This window comes from Talpa occidentalis, unplaced genomic scaffold, assembly GCF_014898055.3.
Source record: "Talpa occidentalis isolate TD23 unplaced genomic scaffold, MPIMG_talOcc4v2.1 talOcc4.10, whole genome shotgun sequence".
In the NCBI taxonomy this organism is placed as follows: Eukaryota; Metazoa; Chordata; class Mammalia; order Eulipotyphla; family Talpidae; genus Talpa; species Talpa occidentalis.
Window position 1 is genome coordinate 21,174,010 of NW_023600993.1, and position 25,065 is coordinate 21,199,074.

The window sequence follows — 25,065 nt, forward strand, 5'->3', positions numbered from 1 at the left end:
CCGTTTTGGCAGATATAGTTGATGGTTTATGAACAAGCTTCTAGACCTGGCACTAAAACTTATAAAATGCCATATTTATTTACCCTGTCATGGTCAAGGACATTCCAACCACCTACGTGAATAAATTTATCAAGTGTAGACCCATCTTTGATTTTACAGGTGAGTAGATGTTCATTTTCATTGTCCTTTAAATATAGATAGATGTCAATATAAATAATGAAATGGTATGTATTGTTGAGATGCCTTCAAAAGAGTAGGGATAGAGGAATCTAGAAAACAAATAAGCTCCTCCTCCCAGCTCCAGTAGTATTTTCAGCAGGCTCTATAATATAAAGCACCAAAAGACCCTTCCCCTGAACCTAAGGCTTGAGAAATTTGTTGGACATAGTATATAGCCAGGACCTTACACTCAAGTAAATATGCTCTGTGTGTTCCCAAAAAGGCCAATATTTATATATCAAGCTCACCAAGTTAAATTTACTTTCTCACATTAAGCCTGCATGATGAATGACTTTATCTTGCCCATTACAGCCTGTTAAATCATAAATCCCCAGGCAGGAGAAAGAGAAAAAAAATAATTTGAATGAAGAAAACCACTGAGGGACAAACCATTACTGTTTAAGATAGTTATACTGAATCACATTTGCTGATGATAATATGTAGAGTACCTTGGAAATTCCATTTAGTCTTATTTTCCTTCCATTTCAATTTCTGTTGCTAACAATGACAGAAAAGGAGTATTGCTATAGGAACATCTAGCTAACCTAATATTTCCATTTCCCTACTTTTTATTACCTACAGTATTCCTTGAATCGAGTTTATATTTGTTAAATGGGTGAATGAATGAATACATAAACATGAGGTTAAAAGTATCTCCATATTCTAGTTGGAAAGTCCCTTCCACTGAGTGAACTTTTCACCTATTGCTCTGTTTTCAGGAAATTCTGTATTTTTCAAAGAGGAGGCATTCTTTCATATTGGCTGTAGTTTGACTCTCTCTCTTCCATGCTTCCATTGAATTCTGTAATTTGTTAGGCAACTATTTTATTCTGCTTTATATTAAAGGTACTTAAGTAGTGCTAGTAGTCACCTTTGCAATGTCTTGTTCAATTTAAAACTGTTCACCTGGTGCTTTTTATTCTTCTTTCTTTCTATTCCACAAAGGGCTGCATAGGACATTTAGAAAGTAGGGTGTTTTCAGGGTGATCATATAATTATAGCCCAAGCTGGACACTAGAGGCAGTATTAGTCATTATGGAGGGACAATAGGTACAAGCTAGGACCTTTCCAGACAAACCAGGATTCCCTAAGAAGCATGAATGATAAGTCTCACTTAAATGAGATTGAAACATGAGAGTTGTACAGAAGGTATGTCCATGTCTGCTTTCTAGCATAGCTTTTAGTGGACTGTTGTAGATAATATGTCCTTGATTTTCTCAATGGAATTAAACACAAAAGAATAAACATGTATGGCAAGTTATTGGATGGATCAGGCTCCATTTTTTTCAAGTAAGAGTATAAATAAGGTATGTTGTTTCCATATTACAGGTTACTGTGTATGCTGGTTGTGTTCAGGGAATAATTGTTCAAAGCTTACCATCTTGGCTGCATATATATCAGTTTTCCTTACTTGACCATGAATTTCCAAGGTCAGAAATTCATGTTGCTTATGTTTGTATCTCTTACACCCTCTTCAACATGTGCTGTGAAATTTTGTGGCATGTTGGAAGAGCTTTGTAAGTTAAACCTTTGTTTAATGGAAGCTCTTATGCAGAATTCTTGCACTGGAACTCTCCATTCATGAGGAACTCATTAGTTTCAAAAGAAACCATCCTACTTTTAAATTGCCATATTTATGGAAAAAAAATCCATTTAACCTAAGTGAAAAGTGCATCTTGTTATAACTTTGACCTGATTTGACATATATCTTGAACACTCATCATCTACAAGTTATTATGAGCCTACCAGATAGTTTTCATTTGACCTTCTGGATATGCTTAGAATAAATCCAAATCACCTACCTTTCAAATAGTTGCAGTCTGCTTTGATGGCTTCCCAAATTTTCTCTTATCAAGTCTTGGCCTTACCAGATTTTAAATCCCTTCTCACATGATTTACTTTCCAGACTAATTGCCATTCTGTTCATCCTTGAAAGTAATCCACTTTGAAAGGCTCCCTTAAAAAGGAACACCCCATTCCGTGCAAAGTCTGCCAGGTGAAATATGAGCAATGCAGAGGATAGAGGTTTATTACCAAGGCTGCTATACAGCTATGCAGATTGTGCACTGTACAACGGTGTCTGGTAAAGGTGCCATAGGGAGGCTAAATTCTAGCTTCCACATGCACTGGTTCGGGGCTGTCTTTAGAGAACATGGACCTCCAGTTTCTTACTAACACAAAGGTGTGATATGGGCTTACCAATGCCAAGTCAATTATTCTGACCCCTTCTCATCTAGCCCACCTCCTGGACTCTACATCTTTCCAATACAGTCTATGATTTTCTATGCAAGTATACTCTTTGTGCATTAATTTGACCTTTACATTTCCCTATGTTATTACCTACAGAATATAATATTCCCTATATAATACCAATGGCTTTTATGAAAGCTCATGACTAATTAAAGTCCCTGGGTCTTATTTATATGAGCTTTTGTCAAGCCATATTCTTCTATTGTACCTGACATTGATGTATGTCATTGGAGAGAATAAAAACTTTTTGCAGCTTATACAGATTTTCTTCCACATTGACTCTAAGTGATTAATCAACACTCTTTGGGAATGTTTTTTTCAACTATTAATCCATCTCAATCCTAGTCATTTCTCCATCTTCTTTAAAAGAGTATCTTTAAATAGCAAATATCTTTTGCTGAACTTGTGATTTTATGTCCATGGTACTTCCCAGAATCAGTGAGGTCTGGCAGTCTTTTCTAGGTAAACAAGTATTACTTCTTGGTAATCATTTCTTTTGAATTGGCCACAATTTATTTGATATGCACATTAGAATCTGACAAAAGCTTCATATCAACTTCACCAATTTCTGGAGTCTCTTTTCTTTCCCATTGCTCATCCTCATTCCTTTTGAAAATTAAGACATTTATTTCTCCTGGATGTCTTGTGTCTCTCCTACTCGTCTTAAATCTTCAGGAGGAAGCTGTGAAGATGGCTGCCCAATCACTAATTTCCTCTAACTACCCTTATTTTTCTAGAGTATCGCAGCATCCAAAGGGCCTCTGAGGGTGGATGTGAGGCTCCACATGCCCCAGAAAGTTTTGAGAAGGCAGTAGTGTAGTACTTCCATTTCAGAGTCATTGAACAAGAATTAAGGAACACAACAGAGAAAAGGTAGCCTGTTTCACTGTAAGTGTGGGGATTGGTCAAGAACATAACTTCTGAGATTTTTTGAAGAGCCTACACCTCTCAGCTTGCTGTTTTTGCTCTTGGGGGGGGGTTGTCTCTATTTCTGCTGATTGCAATTAAACATACTGTTTTACTACACGGGTAGGTCGAATGTCTTCTAGTATGAACATATCAAAGAGAAATGCCACTTATTCTATAAGAACCTTGAGATTAGAAAGAACTCATTTTCATGCCTCAGGAGAAGAACTAACTCATTCATTGCCAACTAATTAGTATAAGATATCCCCCTTCCATTGTCTCATGGTTGCCTATTACATACAGATTCCAATTATGTAATCTCTATAAGTTACTAAAGGAGTGTTCAATAGTGACTAGAAGTGCAAATTTTCATCTAAGAGGAAGACTGTGAAGACTGTATCAGTCAGGTAAGACTAGATTTTGCTGCAATAACAAATGACCCTCAAAAATAAATGTGTTAAAATAAGATTCTCACCCATGCTTCATGTTCACTGATGGTTATGTGGAGGGCTGTTTTCCGTGGCAGGATTATCTTTACTACAAAGCTCAGGTAATAGAAAAAACACTAACTGGAAAATGCTGGTTCCTGTGACAGATGGGAATATTATGAGGAATTCACTGTGTCTTAAAAGTTCTACTCTGAAGTTACATAAAACACTTTTCTCACATTTTAATAGCAATAGCAAGGGATACAACTTCACATGGGTGGGAATAGATACTATGTATCTGAAAGAGTGGGGGAATTGAAATATGTGTGAATAGTCAAACAGGTTGAAAAGATTTTTCCTTTTGCTATAGAAGTAATGGAATTGACATAGATAAACTTTAACCAAAAGTAGGAAGATTTTTGTGCAGAGGCAATTAGAATCTACAAATTCTAGATTTAAGAAAACACATGCTTTGAAATTTAAATATTTAGCATACTATTTGAAAAGAGAGTATTCTCTTTTGAAGACAAATCTAGATTCCTTGAAGATCAAGTGTAATGATTATCTCACAACATGAAACAAAAATACAGAGAAAATAAAGATACTTTTTTTAGAGTGAAAAATCCAAGAGATGGAGAAGGTAGTTCTAAGACACATAATTTGAAAAAAAATCCAGGAGGGAAAAAAGGAACAGATGGAGAAGCAATATAATTTCTTTTTAAAGAAGAAAAGTTCTTTAAAATTAAGTTGAAGAATTAAGTTGAAGAAAGATTTGAAGTTTATGTTTGCAAAAAATGTAATGCAGGTCCGGGTTGTTCTCAGGAAAAACAAAAGTATAATAAGCAAATAAATGAATAAGTAAATAAATAAACAAACATTGTATATGTGTGTGCTTTTTTAGTCTTAACATACAAGCACTCCCATACAAATCACATATACCTACATGTATAGATAAACATGTGTATCTATAATATTTGTTCTTACAAATATACAGGCACATATAGAAATACTCAAATACATATGGGTGTGTGTACACTGGAGTTATGAATACCGGGATATATATATATTCATAGTACATGTACACGCGTGCTTGGGGATACAGATACACGGGGCTATATTGGGTGTATATGTATAATCTATATCTCTTGGTGAAATTCTGGATGAGCAATTGGGCAGATGAAATATTATAACTTTCTGGAGAGATAGAATTTATTTCTTAGTAGGAAAAGAGAATCAGATCAGTGCTAGCCTGCAGCCATGGAGGCTAGAAGACAGTGGGATGTTGAGAGTCTATTGAGAGGAGGAGGGATGTCCAGGGATCTCATCTGAGATTTCACTCAATTAGAGAAAAAAAACAAACATTCAGATGCGTAAAGCCTTTGATTGTAATCTCTTCCTAAAATATATCTGTTAAAATATTTGATGAACTGATATAACCAAATGAAAGTTTAAACCTGAATAGACATTTCAGCACTGGGGAGAACAGTGATAAATGGTGACTGTCACCATGTATAGTTAAGTATTTGCTTAGCAGAACACATCTATAAATTTGGTATTCTTTTTTCCCCCCAATTTACAAATGGAAAAACAAAGACAGCGCAGACTGGCATTCAGTGTGGCAGAGCTTGGATTCAGGCTGAGCAGTTTGATTATAGAGCCCATGATTTAATGAGTTATCCTGTGACCTTCTTTGAATCCTTGGTGTTAGTACCTTTGGGCTGCTATAACAATATACCATAGACTTATTTCTTCCAGTTCTGGAAGGTAGAATTTTGAGTTCAGGGAACTGGCATCATCTGATTGGTACCCTTTACCAGGCTGAAGATTCTCCTTGTATCTTCAGATGGCAAGAAGGACAAGGACATACTCTTGGGCCTCTTTTAATAAGACTCTAATCCCACTCATGAGGATGCCCCATCATGAGCAAATCATACCCCAGACACCATGCCTCCTAATACTATTATATCAGGCACTAGGTTTTCAACAAACTCTGAGACCATAGCACTTGGAAAGAGGAGAACGATTTAAGAAAAACAAGATAACCAGGAGTTATATTTGTCAACAAAAACAATTTAATGAAAGGTACCAAAGATAATCTAAAGATAAAAGTACGTTAGGGAAAAACATCTGTAGTACATGCAGAGCAAAAGTTCATAGAATTAATATGATCAGACCGAATTATATTAAAAAATCAACAGCTAAATAAACAATGAGCACAATATATAAACAGGCCATTCACAGAAGAAGATATGCCAATTGCCAATATCTTATGAGAATATCCCTCACCTTATTTGTAAACTGGGTAGCACATATTAAACAGCATTGGAATAAATTTCTACTCTTTAGATTGGCAAATTAAAAGCAGGTGTAACTTCCATAATATAGTTTGCGAGGACTCCATTCATATTTTCATTTGCTTATGGTCACAGTATACATTTCTGTACTAAGGAAAATAACCACGTGGTATTTATGAAAATTTAAAATGTGTGCACTCAGCAAACCCATTGAGAAGCTTAGGTCCATGGAAGTCACAGCATATTATATGAAGATATTGGTGAAATGGTGAATGTTTGACCCTGATTCTCAAGGAGAAAATAAAAAGAAAGAAGGGAATGAGGGTGGAAGGTGGTAAAATAAAGACAGGAGAGGAAGAAAGAAAATCACTCCATTGGATTTGCCAATTTCCATGCTGTAGATACCACTCTGGCAAAGTTCAAGCAGCAAACGTGCCACCAGCACATGCAGAGTTGGGAAAAGATGCACTTGAAGTATGAGTAAGGACCTCATTGCACCCTTAGGTGATCCCATAACTATGTCTCTGTATTGTCTCTGAATGGCAAGACTTGTTACAAAAAGTCATTGATTTAATATGTTTGTAGATTTTGATGTTCTTCTTTTAAAAAGATTGATTTATTTATACAAGAACTGGGGTACAGTCAGAGGCTCACTGTGGTGAGAGAATTCACCACAGACAGAGAGGGGAGCAGAACAGGCAGACAGACCGAAGACACTGCTGAGGGGAGCAGCAGGTGAGGCAAGAGTGGTCTGCCGCACCATGTGAGTTTCTCCCTGGCAGGCCGGGAATCGAACCCACCATGCAGAGGCTGTGGACAGCTTCACAGCACGGTGCTCAACCCACTGTGCCACCAGGGAGGCCCTGATGTTCTTTTTTTTTTTTAAGATTTATTTATGCATACAAGAGCTGGGGTACAGGCCAGATATGCGCAGGCAGGTGAGAGGATTCACCAGAGACAGATTGGGGAGCAGAACAGGCAGAATGACTGAAATACACTGCTGAAGGGAGCAGTGGGTGAGACAGGAGAGGTCTGCTGCGCCGTGTGGGTCACTCCCTGACCTGCCAGGGATGAACTGGTGCTGCAGAGGCTGTGGGTTGCTTCATAGTGCTATGCTTAATCCCTTGTGCCACCAGGGAGGCCCCAGATTTTGATGATCTTATGAAAGTTTTGAAATAGTAAGATTCATTAGGTGTTCTATAGTTGGTTACCCCATGAAGTCTTCCAGTATTTTGGGATTTGATTTATTGGGTCCTGGAGTCTCAGGCTTAGTCAACTGCTCCGTTAGTATTTCCTTATCATCTCAGAGACCTCGTCAAGAAATCTGACAGCTCCATTAATAAAATGAACCTTCAGCATTCCAAGGCTGGCAACAAAATGATAGATAACTGCATTGCTAACCTTCGAGAATCTGTGTGATTGTACTATGGTTGCTTTCAGGTTTCCTTTCTGTTTTAATTTCATCAGAATACAAGTCCCATGAAGGCAGAGATCATGCTTCTCTTGTCCTTCAAGGCTTCTAGAAGCTAGAAAATTTCCGGCACCTAAGAGTTGCTTCATAAATAATTAATCTGCTGGTAACAAAATAAATACATTTTCTCTTTCCCATACGTGACCCTTTTTGTTTGAAAACCATCTTGATAAAGGAAATGACAGCATAAGAGTTGTTTGGACCCTTTTTTGCTGTGAACAGTAACCGTTCCACAGTTAGCTGAACTGGCTCTGTCTTTGTGTTTCTTTTTCACCTTGAAATTAAAAAAAGGATGCATAGAAGAAAAAGGCAGTTGTGTGTCTTTAGATTTTTCTCAACAATTCTTAGCATCTGTCTCTGCTTTAGCCTTTCCTACTCTTTGTAGGCATTCTTCATGTTACACATTTTTTTTTTCTGTCTTTATACACACCCTTTGAAAATATGAGCTCATCAGAGCGCTTCCTGCTCAGCTATTTGGTTTGTATTATAATTTGAAAATCTATTTCTGTTATGCTCCTTTGACTCTTTATGATAATATTATTGGATTTCCCCCCATTTAATAATGTCTTGCCTTGTTTGAGCCACCTTCCTGTTAAATTTCTCAAACCATGATGTCATGGTTCTATTTGGTTTGGTCTGATAAGCAAAGAACTTATGGTCTTCCAGCATCCTTTGCCTACTGGACTCGGGTGTCCCTAGATATTGGATTGTTTTCCTTAGTTTTATGCCTATCTTTGTTTCTCACCTCAAATGCCCTTGGGCTGTAGTCTAGGGGACAGACATTTCACTGTCCCTTCACAGTTTAATGATCTAGGTGGTGTTTGCTGAATGCCTGCTCCTTGTCTGCCTGAGTCTGTATTGCCTATTTGATTATAAACTCCTCAAAAAGAAACCAAATCTAACACAGTGCAGTTCCTCTGGGCACATAAATACTGGTTGTGCTATGTGAAAAGAAAATGTTCTAGAGCCTACTTGGTGGCACAAGGGGTTAAATCTCAGCACTAATAAGCTATCTGCAGGCACTGCGACATGAGTTTGATCCCCAGCCAGGGAGCTGACCCACATGGTGCAGTAGACCTCTCCTGTATTGCCTGCTGCTTCCCTCAGCAGTATATTTCAGTAGATCTGCTTGTTCTGTTCCCCACTCTGTCTCTGGTGAGTCCTCTCAACCCCCTCACCTCTGGCCTACACCTCAGTTCTTGTATGCATAAATAAATAAATATTTTTTAAAAAGAAAATATTCCATTTACATGTTTTTAAAGGAAGATTAGAAATTGGGCCTCCCTGGTGGCGCAGTGGTTGAGTGCTGGGTTGAGAAGCTGCCCGCAGCCTCTGCAGCACAGGTTGATCCCGGCTGGTCCCCGGCCACCAGAGGAGGGTCCCAAATGGCGTGCAGACCTCTCCTGCCGCCTGCTGCTCCCCTCAGCAGTGTATTTCATCAGTCTGCCTGTTCTGCTCCCCGCTCTGGCTCTGGTGAATTCTCTCACCCTCCTGTGCTTCTGACTGTACCCAGTGCTTGTATAAATAAAATAAATAAATAAATAAATAAACAAATAAACAAATAAATAAATAAATAAATAAAAAATTAAAAAAAAGAAATAGGTGGGTATATGAATAATTTTGAGCCCTTTTAAAATCATATAGTCTGTGGAGCTGTGTGTGAGTGAACTAATCAGGGCAGCAGCTTGGATTACACTTAGAGATGTGTGTAATACACAGAGTCACTCCTTAACATATTGCTATACAAAAACTTTCCAAATTAGAAGTGAACTAGAAGAAGGTTCATGAAATTTGTTGTACGTCTAGGCTGCTTTTAATTTTTTTGCAAAGGACACAAAGAAAAGAGGAATAAGGAAACTTTGAAGGGGGAAAGGGAAATATTCTGTGCTAGGTAGCCTGGCAGAGAGCAGAGATATACTTTTTTGTTTGTTTCAATGTTAGAGAAAGTGAAAACTTAAATATAAAGAAGGCCACATAGTATTTAGATGCTTATACTACAGGATAGATGGCTTTGAGTAAAGAATCTTACTCAATACACAAACATACTCACATACAAGAAACTTGTGCTATGAGGTCTCATTGAGTTTATATTTATGATCATGTTTAGATTAAGTAGAGACTGCTAATAGTGTATGTTTTGTGAATATGGTGCCTAATTGTACCTAGATATTTGAATTTCTTTTCTATTTCTCTGTGTATTACTTAGCAATTTTTAAAATGAACTGTTCTATATTATGAAGAAAACCTTCCCTGAGTGGAATGATTGTGCTATTTATGTCTCTGCTTGAGCCAATGAACCATTGTTAAGCCACCACTGCTCAACTTGCAAGTCAAACTGCAACTGAAATTCTGAATTGTACATAGTATTTAGGAAGGAATAAATAGCCTCATTCTGTAATGCCATGTCTATAAAATGACAGTAAACTTCATCATAATTAGCTCTGACACTCTTCTTAAGAACATATAAACTTGCCAAAGAATCTTTATCTTGAAATTTCTTGCCTAAACATCCTATTGTCTAAGCTAAGGGGACAGAGCTCTGATTTCAGAGGAATCTCAGAATATTCATTGAGTTATTCTCTGCTTTACCTGCAAAAAATGGATATAATCTTTGTACCTTGCCAGATCCCTAAGGGAATATAAAGAATGAAGTCTTTAAAACTCTACAGAACATTTATAAATAATCATTTTAATTGAACCCTCTCCTTGGGCAGACAGATAGGCCCTATGATTTGACAGGTTCCTTTTTATCTCCATTCCCTAAGATGGAAATGCATAAATTCCACACTAACCAGCTCATACATTAATATCTTCAACAGGATCCTGATAGATCTGCCAATCTACATGGATGTGATTTCTAACCCGCCTCATATTCCAGTTGTGTGGCAAATTAGAAGGGCAAGGTGGATCCAATTTGGGATTTTCACATCCCAAGTTTAGTAATGAATTCATCTCCACTTTCTCTTGTGAAAGCACTGAGAAGAATCCAAAAAAGTGGAAGTCTTTTAAAATGATGACCAGAAATGAATTTGGGTCCTCATTCAATCCAGCAGTTACTACTAGGACATCTGCTAAGTGGAGGGCCTTCTACTCAGTGTTTGGAGGGGGCCACATATGTTCCTTTTTCTCAAGGTGCTTAACAGTGCAATCGAGGAGGTCAAGATATGTGTATATATAAAATACACACACACACATAAACACAGATATATTTAAAATATTCAAGCAAACTGTGGTGAGGTAGAGCATATTGGCAAGGGAAGATTTAACTCTAATAGATTCAGGAGTATGAAATTGGAGATGATTTGAGGCAAATCGTGAGGACTCTAAAGTTTATTGCTATTGCTATTTCTGGAGTTTTAGAGTCAAGGACCTATCTAGATGGAGGTACCAATAGACACCCAAGATTGCCATCTGTGAATGAATGAGCCTAAATATGTCACACCGATGCCTGGGCTCATGAAATCACATCCATGTCGGCTGGCAGATCTATCAGTATTATTTAGTAGTCATTAAGTCTTTAAACAAATGGAAAGCTTAGGAAATATGAGAGAAGGCGCAAAATGAGGGAAGGACCCTCTCTGAGAGAAGGATTGAGCCTTCTTATAGGTCTTCCAAGAGCCTTGTTAAATGGTGAGTGTTTATTATAAACTTTCTATGTAGACTGATCTCAACACTAGGTCATGGAGCCTGGGGAGACTTGAAAGAGAAGGTGAAATTTTAGAGCACTTGATCCTAATGGGTGACAAGATATAAAGAATAAAAGAGAATGAATGAATGGTACAGATGAATGAGAAATAGTGAGTGATGATCAAATTTTATTTTATTTTATTTTATTTTTTTAAAACTGCTCTTTTTTTTTTTTTTAAGATTTATTTATTTATTTATTTATTCATGCACTGGGTACAGTCAGAAGCGCGGGAGGGTGAGAGAATTCACCAGAGCCAGAGCGGGAAGCAGAGCAGGCAAAAGGACCGAAGTACACTGCTGAGGGGAGCAGCAGGCGGCAGGAGAGGTCTGCACGCCATGTGGGACCCTCCTCTGGTGGCCAGGGAGCAGCCGGGGATCGAGCCAGCGCTGCAGAGACTGCGGGCAGCTTTGCAACCCAGCGCTCAACCGCTGCGCCACCGGGGAGGCCCAGATGAACAAATTTTAACAAACTGTCTTATTTGTATGCCTACCTGAAATGCAGAGTTTGGAACTATTGGTATTTTTTTTAAGATTTATTTTATTTATGTATGCATACAAAAACTGGGGTGTAGGCCACAGATGCGGGGTGGGGGGGGTTTAGAGGCCTCACTAGAGACAGAGTGGGGAGCAGAACAGGCAGATCTACTGAAATACACTGCTGAGGGGAGCATTGAGCAAAACAGGAGAGGTCTGCTGTGACATATGGGTCAGCTCCTTGCCCAGGGATCGAACTTATGCTGCAGTGGCTGCTGATAGCTTCACAGTGCTGAGACTTCAACCCTTTGCACCACCGGAGGCCCTTCAACTATCAGTTTTGTTGATTCTTTATAATGCTCTTACCTTGGAGTCAAGACACTTTACACAATTTTATTTTCATAGAAGATGATGTTGGAGTTCTGAATGCTTTACCTTGACAGTGTTGACATAGAGAAACCCTTCTATACCCAAAGAGTGGCTTGTGAGCATTTTGTTTATTGACCTAGATAGAGAGGCATTATCTTCCTGCAAATAGCAAACACAGTCCTGTTTGTGATCTGGAAGGCAGTTGGCTTCAAGAATGACATAAGAAAAGAGCAAAATTCTAATTTTATATCATATATCAGATTGTACAGCACTTCATCGGCTAGGGGTTTTATTCATTCGTTCATTTTTGGGGGATTTTATTGAAAGGTAGAGACTGTTCTTTGAATTTTATATAAATAAATATAAAAGGTTATAAATAAAATATATTAGTGTTTTCCCCTTTCTCTCTTTATCAGTAAATTAAGGCAGTCATGTCAAGTTCACCAGTCATTCATAACAGCAAAATAATGCAGCCTGTGGTTTATGTGGAATATGTGATTTATATGGTGAAGCTAATACAGAAAAGCAGCGCTTTGTGAACCCAGAGATTAGTAGAAACTAGAACTTCATGGGAAAGTTTTCTGGGCAAGAGTTGGGAAAGTTGCTTCTTGATTCTGACTTTATTATACATGAGCAGAGTCTTGACTACACTGTCTGGGTCTCTGTCTCCCTCTGGGTCTCTGTGTCCATGTCAGTAAAATTTAAGGATTAAAAATGGGTTTCTTGGTTAAAAAGAATAACAACAAACACTGGAGACCTGAATCTCTGCCAGGCACTGCACTAAGCCTTTTACTTATATGATCCCTCTTTTTTTTTTTTTTTAGATTTATTTATTTATTTATACAAGCACTGGGTACAGTCAGAAGCACGGGAGGGTGAGAGAATTCAACAGAGCTAGAGCAGGGAACAGAACAGGCAGACTGACAAAATACACTGCTGAAGGGAGCAGCGGGCGGCAGGAGAGGTCTGCGTGCCATGTGGGACCCTCACCGGTGGCTGGGGATCGAACTGGCGCTGCAGAGGCTGTGGGCAGCTTCGCAGCCCAGTGCTCAACCACTGTGCCACCAGGGGAGGTCTTATATGATCCCTCTTAATTCCAGTGACAGCTCCTTTTAGGTAAAATTATTATTATCCCAAATATTCAGTTGAGGGCTCTGAGACATAAAGTGCCCCACGGTGGAGTACAGATCAGGCTGAAAGCTGTTCGTGTATCTTAGCCCACTGTAATGCAAAATCATCACATTTTTGCCAATCTAGCTCTGTAATAGATAATGAAATGGAGGCGCAGGGAGCAAAGTGACTTGTGCACCTTCTACCTGGATGAGCTGAGCCGATCAGGACAAAGGTAGAGGTTTCCTGACTCAAGGCTGATGCCCTTCCACTCTCCCCTGCTTATGTCGAAACCACTGGAATCTGCCTTCTTCCATAATAGACTTTCTTTCTATAGGAGAAATGTGGTAGCTTGGCAGCTCACAAGGCAAATCGTTCCCATTGATATATATGTGTTTATGTGTGTGTGTATTTTATATATATACATTTCTTGTTTGTCTGCACTGTAATTAAAACATTAGTAGTGGCCAAGAATGTAATGTCAGGAAGCTTCTCCTAAATAATCTAATTTCAAGCCTTCTCTTAAAAAATGGAAAGATTTGGTTTTCCTAGGCCCAAATCCCTCATGGCAAACGTCCACTGAGCTGAATCATGTGCTGTGAAGGGTTACCCAGTGCCTACCCGGCGCTCTCTGTCTGTTACCCCTGGGCCATGGTGTCATGAAGCTGTGACTTCTGGATTAAATTAAGGATTTCTACTTTTCTAAGTCAAGGAATTTAAAGGTTTGCTGTATTATACAGCACGTTGGTTATTCTACTTGGCTTCTGCCTCCTGACATCTGGAGATTGAAACCATCATGGCGTTGTTTCTCTTCTTATGGCTTCTCCAGCGTAAGTGACATTTCAAATTTAGGAAGGTAAGCTGAGTTGTAATTGGGCCTGTCACCATTTGGGTTTGATGCTGGCACCTCATATGTTTGCCCTGGTTGAGTAATCTGTTTGCATCTGAGTAGACCACAAACGGACAAATGTGAACTCTGTTTATATTCATTTCCTGCCTGGGAACTTGGTTCCTCTGGGTCACAGCTTTGGAACGATTGATCGATTGGAAATTTACTGGTATAGACTTTGATGCAAAAATTCTTTTGAACCCATTTTGTCTGCTGACCTTGGTAACCCACCAGCAAAGGGGACTTTCTCCTTGACAGCCCCAGTGGGTTAGAGCTTCATGTCTGAGTAGATGTTTAATGTGATCAGGACATTTCATATTTCCATCTTATAGATGAGACAATAGAAGCCCAGAATTATCTAGAGTTACACTAACTAGGTAAGTGCCCATTACCTATCCTCAATAGCTCAACAGTGAGCAGAGTTCCCTTTCTATTTCCTGGGTGCCTCTCCTGGACAAGTCAACAAATTTCACTCCCAGAAGTAATGAGGAAAAAGAAATTCATGCCCCTCTCCTCTTTTTCTCATGAGATGCTGTCTGCAAGGGCCAGGAAGGAAAGGATCAAACCTTGAAGACTACACCATGTCTTGTCCTGGGCCAACCATGGAGGCTTGCTGGGGCTTCTCCCTGTGTGATGATCTGGCAGACTCTGCAATACTGACATCAGTGGGCTGGCATTTCAGATCTCTTTTAGAGCCCTCATTTCTAGAGCTATCAGGAGATAGGAATGTCAGGACTCATTTAGAAAAAAAAATGATCTCTTTTACTATTCTTTCCTAGCTTCTGTCTGCAACTGTGGGTTACAAGTAAAAGGGGGAGAGGAATAAATCAGAAAAATGTGGAAATCCTCCAGGAGGAGACAAATTGGCAGTGTCATCAGGAATACTTGTCTGAAAAGTATCTTGGGGTCCTGCAGGATGGTTAGCCCAGGTTTGGGGGCACTGCAAGTGACCTCCTCTCACTTGAGCAGCAGCTTTGTTGTCAGAAAATGTCGTCACCTCCACTTAGTCTCCCATTTTCTGCTGGACATGTGAGGCTTGCATAAGGAGCATGCCTAACGAACAGCTTCAGCCTTCAGGGAGTTCATGCTCTTGTTGCTAAATTCAAGAATATGTATAAAAATGCTTACAAATGTTTATCCATAAGCATAAAAATGTTTCATTGGGAGCTTGGAGGCGTCTTTGAGGCACTGACCCCCAGCATCATGAAAACACACACTAGATAATCCCTTGTCCATTCCAATTAATAACACCCAGACACTGTCAATGCAGGCAATTTTGGGGTGAAAGAGAAGAAATGCTATAAAACTAAGGTGGGGAGATGCTAATCTGCCTTCGAGTGGAAACAGGGCAAATTTAGAATTAACTTCAAATAAGCCATCCTTAATATTCAACTCCTTTGAATTAGTGTTCAGCACCTTAGACATTAATAAGACTACTAAGGGGACATGTTTAATATAACTTGCCAGTGATAAGTTCAATGCAAACTTGAGCACAATTTGGAGTGGGATGGAATATTTTTAACGTAACTCTTAAGAAAGTGCTGAAGTCTTCCTTCTGTGTGGATAAAATCGCTGGCAACTTGTGATCCATTTTCATGCAGTAATGACATTCTTGCATGCAAAGAACCCACAGAGTAAATAAACCTGATGGAACATGTTTCCTTTTTTCCCTTTTGCTATGGTTCTTTCATTAGCTCTGTAGCTTTGAAGGAAGCAGTAAGTAAACATTCTCGGCCTTGTATTTCTGACAGTGAGAAAATTTAGCAGTGAATTTCCCGCATATGAAGTAATACACAACTCTTTTGAATTGATCATATTATCTAGAACTTTCCTCGGTCACTTCATTGCTCTGGCTGTTATGTCTGTTATCAATGCCTTTTATGTAAATGCTTATTCATTTCCTAAGTGAATTTATCCAACATCAGAGGAAGCCTTCTTGTGTAGGTGTAAGTTAGAGGAAGATGGTGAGAGTGTGCTGGGGTGCCTCATAGTCCCTGTTCAGAGGTATCTGGCTGTCACTGCGCTTCTCTTCCATCCCCTCCTTAATTCTGGCTTCTTAACCTGGCTGTTGTGAGAGCTGTTTGTAATTCTGTCTGCGATTCATTTCTGGATGAATTATCCATTGCTCTGTCTGCTTGTCATTGTTGTGGCATCTTCAAGTTCCCATGTGATTGGGGAAGAAAAAGCCAGTATGGATTCTGTAAAGACCTGGACTTTCTATTCAAATGAGAATTATTTTTAGCAAACTGCTAAAGAATATAAAGTTTCCTCAATCAGCAGGATTTCTGTAAAACCATATGTTAGTGTGATATGCTCAGATAAAGCCTTTGAAGTGTTCTTTTCAAATCTCATGGTGGACGGACCTGTCCCAGCACCTGGAGCTGAGGCCAGTTTCCCCTGCGGGGTTGACCACTTGAGGTTGCAGTGGGCGTTCACTCCAGAGGCACTGGACTTGAGCAGAAAGGGGCGAAGGGCTATTAGCAGTCAAGTTGGGGGTGCAGAGAGATTTGTTTAATCAATATCTTATCTGGATAGTTGTAAAAGGCTTAGAAAATAATGCAACAAAATTCTCAACTATGAAATAACAGAGTGTCATTTCACCCTTCTTTGATTCAGAAGGTCCTTTAGAATCTGTGTCCTGGGGAAGCCAGTTAATAAAGATTCCAGGTCTAGAAGGTGTGATAAGCCAGACTTTATTGTAGTTGGGAAGGAAAACAGTGAGTGGAGTGAGTGCCAAGTCCTCCTGGTGGCCAGGACAGTGATGGTAGCATGAAGCAGAGGAGGGATTTGTACATTGGGGTGTTGGTATTCTCCACCATTGGCCCCTGCTGATTGTCTCTGGACCTTAATTTCTGGAGTATAAGAAGGGTGGGGCCTCCTCTGTAACTGCATCTGTCCCTCACCTGTAAAGCTGAATTCTGTGATGCACTTTGAATTGCTCAGTGAGTCAGAGGGCTGCTGATTTTCAGCAATGGCCAGGATTTTCAGAAAAGATCTCCTGGGACCCACCTCACATGGGTTCAGCTAGCTCATTGGTTCCATTTGCCTCTGACCAGACTCTCCCTCAGAAACAGGCTGAGAGAACAGAGCTGGTGACACAGCATCTCCCATCCTCTTGGCTGTGAGGGGGCATGTGCCATGGGGCACTGGTGTCCTGACTTGCTGCCCTGACTCATTGCCAGCTTCCATTCTAGGCTTCCAGGCTCATCCTTCAAAGCTTTGAAAATAGTATCACAATTTCCTTCTCTTAGGAACTTTCTCACCCTTGACACGCCTGCAGGACAAGTGGACCTGACCTGTGTGGCCACTTGTCTGTCATCCCTGATTGAATATTCACTGTGCAGAACATGATGCCAGGCATCGTGGAAAATTATAGAAGAAGGAGATCATACACTGCTGGCCTTTGACCATCTTATCCACTCACAGGAAAGAACCAGCACAGGCAAAATAAAGGAAAACTCAAATGTCAGTCAAACAAAGTGTTATCTATAAGTCCAGTGAATGTAGGCTGGGGATATATGTTTTTGTGTACACCCACCCATAGATACGTAAAGTTACCGCATCTGCTGAAATGACTGAAGTGATTACAACAGGAAAAAAAATAGTTTTCTACAATTGAAGTTTGAGTTCCTTAGGAATGCGCCTGAGACAAGGATTTAGGAGTAGCAGTGATCAACAGGCAGTGGACATTTCTTCTGGGTCCCCAAATGTACTGATAGAAGATGACACTGAAAGCCTTGGGGGCCTGCAGGCAAAAGCCCCCTGCAGGGACTCTTGTTCATAGACAGAAGCATCCATGTCCTTGTGCTCTTCCTGATTCAGCCGCCCTGGGTGCTGTGCCCAGGAAGGTGCTTCTAGAGATGGTACCTTAGGGGTTAATTACTCCCTCATATGTCATATCCTCTGATGCTCTATTTCTTTCTTCTAGCCTGTCTTTAGATGGTAGACAGAGAAGATCTAGAACAAAAATGTCAGGATATGTTGATCATTGATTGATCACTTTTATCTGGGAAAAAATGCAGAGCAGCACTGGGACATGCACATAGAGACGTGGTAATATCGCCTCCCATGGAGGAGGGAGCGTGCCTGGTCAGGAGACAGAGCTGCGCAAGTTATTTCAGTGGAAAGAATTGCTATGAAGACATATCTGGGGAGGAAAAAGTTTTTCCTCCATCCTCTTAGGGTCCCTGGTTGGGTCTGAAAATTAAACTGACAAAGACGGGAGAAAAGCTTTCAGACTTATCTAGTATATTTGTTACATGACACAGAAAACCTCATCAGGAAGTAAAGCTCTGAAAACGCAGGTCACTGGAATATTTTTATACCAGGTTCCGTGAAAGGTGGTAAGTTGGCAGGAAGGTGGTAGGTTAGGGATTATAAAGTAAGTGCAGTAAACTAAGGGAAACTTCTCAAGGCCTCTTGGGATTCTTCTAGGTGTTCCTTTGGAGATAAGGATGGTCCTTTCCTCTGGGTACTTTCCTAGGGAGGGCACCTCTCACGTGAGGGTTCTATGACCTGTTTTAGAGGAGAAGGCCAGGGGAAGGTCAGAGTGAATTTATTAATTTTTTTTCAAGATTTATTTATTTATGCATACAAGAACTGGGGTACAGGCCAGGGGTGTGGGAAGGTGAGAGGATTCACCGGAGACAGAGTGGGGAGCAGAAGAGTCAGAAGGACCGAAAATCACTGCTGAGGGGAGCAGCGGGCGAGCCAGGAGAGGTCTGCCGCACCATGTGGGTTGCTCCCTGGCTGGCCGGGGATCAAACTCGTGCTGCAGAGGCCTCCGGATAACTTCATAGTGCTGTGCTTAACCCCTTGCACCACCAGGGAGGCCCCGATCAGAGTGACTTTAATGCTAATGCTGCTTTCTCATACTCCTTCAACTTCAAACATTAAATATACCAAAGTGCCGTATTTTGTAGTAGCATGTGCTGGATGCCCTCACCTGTTACCAGGTGCTGGGCAACCTAAGAAGTGCTAAGACATTTTCCCCTGTAACTTGAGTCGCAGAGGTAATAAACGGCAGAAAACAGCTATACCTCTGGAGCTGGGGGAACAAAGGGAAGAAGTGAGGAAAATGAAAACTTAAAAGGCATAGGTGGTGGGCTTTACAGGGTCGGGGGGACCCCAAACCTCAGAGATGGGGCATGTGCTGCTGATTGTGCTGTCTCTGAGTGGAGCAAGAAGAAATGGGCTGGGAACACAGATTGCTGCGTGTTGTCCATTGCTCCTAAAGGGACAAATTGCTGCTGCCATGGCGAGGTTAGCTCTGGGGCCATGCTGACAGAATAGGGGGTAAATAAGTGGCAGGTTTCTTCTCATCCTGCCTACAGCCCTGTGGTGGCATCCCCAACTGGCAAACCTTAATAAGGATGCAAACTGGCCAAGGAGACTTGTAATTTGCTGTCCCAGCCCCAGCATACAAAGCAGGGTGAACTTGGAGGTGAGAGACAATTAAAAACCAATATGTGTAGAAAAAGCAGGCACATGTGCATGTACACAAGAGAGAATGAGAGACAGGGGAGAAAATGTGAGTGAGTGAGAGAGAGCAAGAACAAGAATTTATCCAAGAATGGGTTAGGATAAGGGGCATGACTACTCACTAATGAAAATAATCATAATAATAGCCTATATACAAGAACTTGGTTCAGGAGAGAAGAAAAAAAGACCCTTATTTGGCTTGGGGCATGGTGGTGATTATGTCCTAAAGTCAGGGCATTAGGGGAAAATCACATATGAAGACTAGACTCACACACAAATACGCTGAGAGTCATTGAGATGAGAAAACATATCTGTGTGTGTCATTTCATGCTCATTCTGTGACCCACATATGCTTTCTGAGTGGATGTGGGTGGAAAACCTCTCCTCTCCTCCATTTATATTAATGCTTTCTCTCCCTCCTCCTGCTTTCTCACCAAACACAGAGAGAGGGCATCTTGTAAGTTATGTGCACATGCCCTACAGCTTGACCTTGAATTGGGCTTCCCTGGTAGAGCAAGGGGTTAAGCACTGCACTATGAAGCAATTTGCATCCCCTGCAGCATGAGTTCAATCCCCGGCCAGCCAGGGAGCAACCCACATGGCACAGCAGACCTCTCCTGACTCTCATGCTGCTCCCCTCAGCAGTGTATTTCAGTCAGTCTGCCTGTTCTGTTCCCCACTCTGTCTCTTCTCACCCCCCGCATCTCTGGCCTGTGGCCCAGCTCTTGTATGCATAAACAAATAAATCGTTAAAAAAAATCTTGACCTTGAATCATACCAGGTGTGTGCTAAGCATTCTATCTCATAAACTATATTACTGGATGATCACACTGACCCTAGAAATGATATAATGCCTCCTTAAACTAAAAGAGATCGGACGCATTGGGACTAGTGTTCTGGAGACATAGCCAATGAATGATGCGACTTGAATCTTAAACTCAAGAAATTCTTGCTCCAAATCCTATGCTGCTTAATTAGCTCCCACCTTTGATGTTCTACTTTGACTTTATGTTTTGGGCAAATCTTGCAGGAGCCCAAATCAAAACAAGGGGCCTCAGACCTAGGTGAGGACTGAGGTACAATGGATTTGTCTTGTTCAATATGGCAGCCACTGGACACATGTGACTGCCTAAATTTAAATTAATTGAATGAATCAATTTAAGATTTACATGATCAGTCACACTAGCCACATTTCAAGAGCTTAGTTGATGCCTGTAGCTAATGATGGCTATATTAGAGAGCACAGAATATCTCCCTCTTCACAGGAAGTTCTCACAGAAAGAATCATGGTGAGAGTCTGACTAAAAGGCCATTAGCAAACCTAGCTCTGCACTTATTAGTCTGTCTGTGGGCAGGTTATTTATCTCCTCTGTGCCTCAGTTGCTACCACTGTAAGATCCGGGCATTCCAAGCAGCTCCTCATGGGATCCAGATGAGGGTAAAGTATGTTTGTAAAATTCCTAGCATGGTACCTGGTACATCTTGAGTCCTCAACGCATGTTGCCTAATGGGGGAAAAGGTCTCTTAGCTCTAACACGATGTGATTTTTAAACTACTATTTCCACTCAACCCCTGGTATTTCTGTTTGGGGAAGACAGGAAGGAATTGAAGCAACTGAAGGAGTTGCTTGATAATTTATATTTAGGGTGCTCCTGGAGTCAAGAAATCCTATGTTCACTCTCAAGATTATTTTATTTTAACATATTTCTGTCACTAATACCATGTGCTAGGTTCTGTCTAAGAACCTAACACAGTCCCTCATTCAATCCTCCAAAACAGGCTTCTGAGATTGGTATTCTATACTCTTATTTTCAAAACTCTTTATATTTCTATACCTTCCACATTTTATTTTAATAAGCCCTGTAGGAGTGGTGGAGGAAGGACAAGGAAGACAGGGTAGGATTTTATCCTTTGGAAGAGACTAAAGAAGCAAATAATCCTAAGAGGGTATATTGTGCCAGGCTAGATATTTGGTGTGTATTATTTAAATTAATGCAACGACCCTCTAAGAGAGGTGATATTCTTCTTATATCGGAGCTATAGAAACACACTCACAAGGTTTAGAGAGTAGACCAGCAGCATGCAGATAGTTCAGGTTAAGAACTGGGATCCTAACACAGGACTGATTCCAAGTCCCCTATGATTCTCACTGCATGTTGATGTCAACTAATAGGGAAGATAATACATTTTCATGCTTAATTAAATATAGTACACAGCAGAAATAAAAGAAAATAGATATATTGTCCTAGGAGTTAAGAGGAGGCAGGGACTGCTCCCAGCTGAGGGGCTCATGAAAACATCATTGAACAGGTAGCATTGGAAAGTGGCTTGTAAGTGGGTAGGACGGGGGCAGGTGGGTCTGTGGAAAGAAGGTTCAAGACAGAGGAAGGAGCACAAGCAAAGACTCAGGCAAGATGCGGATATCAAGAGTAGCTTACAGTGATGGGCCAAGGAAGGGGAATCTGCCCAGCTGGGAGGAGTATTTTGTCACTGACATTTTTTAGAATGCCCAAGACCTGGTTAAAGTGGAGAGCAGACTAACTCTTAGTTTTATTGTTTCTTTGATAGTCTCAATAGATATGTGCCCTCTTAATGAAGTGGACCTGGGGCAGACCAACCCTGGTTCATTTGGCTTCTTTTCTCTTGAATGCTTTCCTCTCTGCCTTTCCTGGTAGCACTCCGACTGCCCATGATTCCCAGCCCTGCTACCTATGCTGTCTGCCAGGGAGACAAGTTCTATGAAGGACACGGAGGGAGCCCGGGGCTTCCCAGGAGTGTTGGCAAAGGAGGGTGACCTGTGGAGGCAGGTGTCCGTCATGCTGTAGCTCTGGAGTTCTGCCCCAGACAGGAAGCTGACTGGGCTAGAAACTTTCTCCAGGATATGAATAATGCTTTCAAGTCAACCAGCCATGCTAGATTGAACCATGGGCGTGGAGCACGGGTCTGGAGGAATCTTCTTAGCGACTTTTGGCGGGAAATTGAGAGTGGGCTGATGTGAAGATTGAAGTCACTAAAGAGAAGACCAGGCGGTCTTCTGCCCTTTCCCTGACTGTCACCCTGGGGCAGAGGATGAAGGAGGACCTCCTGCTAATTTTCAACTGCATTTTGCTCTCTATTATGTAGTATTTCAATGACAGGATCCTCCACTCAGGAGAGCTGGGGCAAGGCTGGCTGAGGTGCTCAAGGAGCTGAGTTTGAGTTCAGGTGACCACCTGGCAGTGGAATGATGCTTCCTCACCTTCCAGACATTTGAAACTTCTGGGCAGTCTTAGAAATCACTTCAAGCCTCCAATCCAGGATACAGCTGCCTAGGGAAAATCCCAGGGAAAGGTGGCAGGTAGAGTATCCATTCTGAGTCTTATTCTCTCTCGCCCTCCCTCCTCTCCCTTTCATGTGTCTGTATTGCTCTGTTCTGTCTCCTTCGCCTCGACATTCGATAGACCAGTGATGCCAGGGCATTTATTTTATGTTCTTGTCAACAGAGATGTCATGGAACTGAAAGGCGATGGATACCTCAGTGAGCTCACTACGAGATCTCAAAGATTCCAAGTCACTGGCTGCTCCAAAGCATAAAGCCACCCTCCGAGAGGCGGCAGGAAGCAAGTCTGGAGGAGGTGAGGAACCATCATTCTACCCTCTGCCCTTGACTCCATCAGCCATTAGCTAGCAGATGGTTGGGGCCCAGGCCTGATGGGCTTTTTCCTGTGTCCTTCCACAGGCCCCAGGTTTTGGCCAGAGGATGGACCACCTTCTGGTGCCCTGGGGAGCTGCTGAAGGACAGTGAGGAAGATGCTGATGATCCCCAGGACAGAAATTCCGTAGCAGGAACGAAGAAGCACCTTGAGCCCAGCCCCCCTGTAAACAGATCCTCTCTGAGCTGTGCTTCTGAACTGGACTGTTTTTGCTTGACCATCTCCTGCACAACACGCAGTTCTGGATGCTTTTATATGGTTGCCTTTCTTTCATTTCTCCTTTCTTTTCTTTTTCTTCTCTTGGCCTTGGGAATGACCAGAAAAGAATTGCTTTAGAAAGTGTAATTCTGTACTGAAATTAACCTTGCTTAGGAACAAATTCTGTCCCTAAGGATTTTTTGAATTGCAATCCCAGGTTACCTAGTAAATGGGGCTGCATGGTTTGATTTGTGTAGGACTGATCCTCAGATTAAAAATACATTTTCTTTCTTTCTTTTTAAGTGTGGATCCAGGTAATGGCCCGAGTCACATTTACTTAGCTGCTGAAGCGATCTCAATGTGGTATCGCTTGGAGTTGAAATATAATCAAACATATATTATACCTGAGGCTCTTGAACACTATTTGATATATATGTTATGCTACAGAGAAACACAAACTTTGTAGGTTGTAATTTAATTCCTGTCTGATCCTGCAGCCAGAGTGGTGGAGAAATTATAAATATCAAAATTGGCTTCAAATACCCTGAATATAAGCTAACCAACTGTGCGTGGATGGCTTCAAAATGCCATTTCTAGGGCAAAGCAGGAATTGGACACCTACTGAGCTCATCAACAGTGTTGCCCAGATCTGTCTGTGGATCTGCCCATGGTGGAGAAACTGGAGAACAAGGCATGCTTCTGTGCTTGGGTTTATGGAAATTGTGGCATTTCTGACCTATGTTCTGTAACTGTGCCTGCCTTGCAATAAAATACCTTCAGTTGACTCAGCAACAAGGTCTCTTGTCAATTTCCGGCAATATGGTGTCCTCAGTGATTTTCTAAGAAAGCTGCGGGTAGAACTGGGAGTGGGGGACCTGCCAGAGATCCCAGCTGGATCCAGCATTACTCATTGCTCTTTGAGAAATGTCACTAGAGCTATTTGTTGTCTATGCATGGGGTCAGAGTCTGTGTTCATCCTCTCTTCTCTTCACATTAGGTCAACTACAGCCCCCTGTAGTCTAGCATAACTCTGTCACACCTGTGTGCTGTCACCTGCCACCATTCCCTAGTTCTGGAGTCCCCATTTACTTCTGTGAGACTCTAGGACAAGTCACTGACTCTCTGAAATTCATTTTTCTCATCCAACGGAGACATGACACTCCCCATGGTGATGGTGACAAATGCCTGTCAGAGGATATGACGTGGGGGCACTTTCCACATGGAAAATGTATGGGATGGGGCAATGTTCAATTAATGTTGTTTTATTTCTTAATAAACAATTGAAAGAACTTTTGAGTTCCTTGTACTTGGCCTTTATTTGAGAGCACTGAGGAAACTCTGAGTAGCTTCTTAGGCTTTCTGTTTAAAGCCACTAAAAGAAAGATGGAGGTTTATGGGACAGACATGAGAAGAGAATCTGATACTCCCTGCATTGGCCAAAAACCTCCACATCTTATTTCCTCTTCCTGTGGAGTAGGGAGGATGTTTTACCTCCTTCACAGAGATGACACTATTGCTTTTACAGAAGATGAACTTCACCTGCACACAGATGCGTGCGACACTACCTTTCCCAGCTATTGACACCTTAGACTCATGC

General features: G+C 41.2%; 1 protein-coding gene and 1 long non-coding RNA gene across 4 annotated transcripts in view; both read left to right on the forward strand.

The window, feature by feature from the left end:
• Window positions 1–24,803, forward strand: part of LOC119257535 (uncharacterized) — a 76,594-nt gene extending 51,791 nt beyond the window's left edge. For 2 of the 3 annotated variants that reach the window (XR_008550973.1, XR_005128050.2), the window contains exons 3-5: window positions 22,702–22,915; window positions 23,061–23,192; window positions 23,297–24,801. This is a non-coding gene — a long non-coding RNA (uncharacterized LOC119257535). Of the gene's footprint in view, window positions 1–22,701; window positions 22,916–23,060; window positions 23,193–23,296 lie in introns of all 3 variants that reach the window. The other variant, XR_008550974.1, reaches the window with a different exon arrangement.
• The window catches only part of LOC129145429 (uncharacterized), a 467,971-nt gene that overhangs the window by 131,785 nt on the left and 311,121 nt on the right, over window positions 1–25,065 (forward strand). The gene's annotated exons all lie outside the window — the stretch shown is intronic.